This window comes from Hemiscyllium ocellatum, chromosome 8 (assembly GCF_020745735.1).
Source record: "Hemiscyllium ocellatum isolate sHemOce1 chromosome 8, sHemOce1.pat.X.cur, whole genome shotgun sequence".
Lineage (NCBI taxonomy): Eukaryota > Metazoa > Chordata > Chondrichthyes > Orectolobiformes > Hemiscylliidae > Hemiscyllium > Hemiscyllium ocellatum.
Window position 1 is genome coordinate 49,720,100 of NC_083408.1, and position 3,366 is coordinate 49,723,465.

Below are 3,366 nucleotides of genomic sequence, written 5' to 3' on the forward strand. Positions count from 1 at the left end.
CAAAGGTGTTTTTCTTCATAAATTTCTCAGGAAGGACAGGTGATACGGAACGGTCCAACTACTCGGAGCGTTCCGCAGCAGCGAGGCCAGGCCCATCCTTTGCAACATCGGGGACAGGTAGAACCTCAGTACATAGTGACACTTGATGTTTGCGTACCGGGGATCCACGCACAGCTTGATGCAGCTACACACAAAGGTGGCCATCAGGGTGAGGGTGGCATTGGATGTGTTTTTCCCCCGTTGCCCAGATCTTTGTACAGCGAGTCCCTTCGGACCCTGGCCATCTTTGATCTCCATGGCCCGGGTGACTGCGATGGCACAGGTTCTGGGAATAGGCCAGACCTGTGCCACATATAACAACACCGACAGTGCCTCACACTTGATGACCAGGTTTTTACCCGCGATGGAGAGCGACTGTAGCTTCCATCTGCCCAGTTTCTGCCCTCACTTTCTTGATACGCTCCCCCCAAGACTTGGCGCACGCCCCAGCCTGCACAAACCAAATACCCAGCATCTTGAGGTGGTCGGTCCTGACGGTGAAGGGGATCAAGGATTGGTCAGCCCAGTTCCTGAAGAGCATGGCCTCACTCTTGCCTCGGTTTACCTTGGCCCCAAGGCCCATTCGAACTGGTCACATAAGCACATGAGTCTGTGCACAGACAGCGGATCAAAGCAGAAAACGGCGACGTCATCCATGTACAGGGAGGCCTTAACCTGCAGGCTCCCGCTGCCAGGAATAGTCACCCCTCTCAGGCTCACATCCATCCTGATGGACTCGGCAAATGGCTCTATGCAGCACACAAACAAGGCAGGAGAGAGAGGGCAGCCCTGCCTGACTCCAGATCTGACTGGGAAGCTATCTGATTCCCACCCATTGATTGAGACTGCACTGACAATGTTGGTGTAGAGCAGTCTGATCCAATTGCAGATTCCCTCCCCAAAGCCCATTTTGGAGAGAACATCTCTCATGTACATATGTGATATCCTGTCAAAGGCTTTCTCCTGGTTCAGGCTGATGAGGCAGGTGTTCAACCGCCTGTCCTGAACATAGGCGATCGTATCCCTGAGGAGTGAGAGACTGTCAGCGATCTTCCTGCCCGGTACAGCACAGGTTTGGTCAGACCTGACTCGGTTGGCGATGACCTTTGACAAGATTTTGTAATCTGCATTTAATAGTGAGATTGGTCTCCAATTTCTGAGTTCCTCCCTCTCCCCCTTCCGCTTGTAGATGAGGGTGATGATGCCTTTCCTCATGGATTCACTCACGGTACCTGCCCAAAGCATACTGACATACACCTCCAGCAGGTCTTGGCTAATCAAGTCCCACAGAGCAGAATAGAGCTTGACCGGTAAGCCGTCGCTTCCGGGAGTTTTATTCTTTTCGAAGGACTCGAGGGCCTTGGTCAGCTCATCCAGAGATAGCGGCTGGTCCAGCCTCTCACGTGTTCTGTCGTCTAAGACCTCTGTGATAGAGGATAGGAACGACTGGGAGGCTGTGCTGTTGGTCGGCTTCACGTCATACAGACTGGCATAGAAGGATTTACTGATCCTTGTGACGTCAGCCTGAGATGACTTTATCGAGCCGTCTTCTTCTTTCAGGCTGCTGAGCACAGAGCTCTCTTTGTGCACCTTCTGGAAGAAGAAACGTGAGCATGTCTCGTCCTGCTCCACGGAGCGGACCTTGGACCGGAAGATTATCTTGGAGGCCTCCGAGGCAAAGAGCGAGGCTTGCTGGCCCTTCACCTCCTGGAGGTCCTCCATGACATATACCCCCATCGTCTGCAGCAGAAGCAGGTTCTGCATACTTTCCTGGAGCTGGGACAGTTTTCCCACCTCTCTCTCACCTCCTGAACACCTTTGAGGATGAAGAACCTCTTGATGTTCCCTTTTACTGTTTCCCACCAGTCGACTGGGGACTCAAAGAGGGGCTTCACGGTTCTCCAACCTGCGTAGTCCCTCTTGAGCTCCTCGATGTTTCCTGGGGTCAACAGCTTTGTGTTCGTCTTCCACATTCCCTTACCAGCCCACTGCTCGTCCTGTAGGTGACAGTCGGCCAGCAGGAGGCAGTGGTCAGAGAAAAACACCGGCTTGACGTCTGTGGATCTGACCGAGAGTGTTCTGGACACAAACAGGTAATCTATCCTTGAGCGGATAGACCCGTCTGCCCGTGACCAGGTGTATCTACGCTGTGCTCCGTCTGCAGGGGTGCTGAAGATGTTGTGCAGCTTGGCATCTTTTACAGTTTCCATCAGGGCTCTGGATGTGGCGTCCAGTTTACTGTCCCCCCCGCCGGATCGTCCATCTGCATCAATGATACAGTTGAAGTCTCAGGTCATAATGACCAGCCTGGACATAGCCAGCAACAGTGGAAGCTGCTGCAGGATGGCCAACTGTTCACTCTTACCCACTGGGGCGTTCACATTAATCAGTCTCAGGGGAGCATTCTTGTACATGACATCGGTGACGAGGAGGCGCCCGCTTACCACCTCCTTAACCTCGGAGATGGTGAAGTTGCCGCCTCACAACAGGATACCCAGGCTGGAGACGTGGTATCGTTGCCCCCCCCAACCAAACTGACGGCCCATGGGCCCACAAGCTTGACCATCTCCTATAGCTGCTGAGGTGCGCTATCCCACACTCCTGCAGAAACAGAACATTGGCTTTTACATTGGCCAGAAAGGCCAATGTGGAGACACATCGCATAGCAGATTTAATGCTACGCATATTAATACTGGCAATTTTTAATCCCCATTTCAACAGTTTCAGGTTACCAGTGTCCATTTGCTGTTGGTCCAGCCTCTCTGGGGTAGCTATCTGCATTCCTTTGGTGAATGCAAACTGCTGGACACTTCCTGGACTGAGGTAGCTGTCCAGCTCCACGCTGCAGACATTCCCCTGCTTTGGTGTCTTCAAGTTGGGACCAGGGTTCGCACAGTCAGGGCTATCAGAGGATCACTGCTCCCAGTTATCTGGAGCTGTGGGGCGGTGCGTACCTCCTGGTTCTCACTGAGTGGGGGGGTGGTCTTTACCAGACCCCTCAAAGGGTTTGTCATTTCCTATTTGGGGGGGTTGCCCTCCTTTCTCCCCGTGGCGCTCTGTCTCTTCCTTTGGTAACGACCCTCCTTACGCCCATCCTCACCATCTGAAGAGCTGGCTGTATCCTCCTCATGCAGGTGTCGGTTCCCCCTTTGATGGGTGGCTTTGGGGGCCTGGCCAGGTTTCCTCTTCCTGTTTTTTACAAGAATCCAGTCCTTTGCCTCCTTGGTTTGCTCCTCCTCCATCTCCTCTGTCTGTCCTGTGGGAGCCTGGATTGGCTACTGCACCTCCCCGCTGGCTGCCGTCTGCTCTGATCCATCCTTCTGGGTG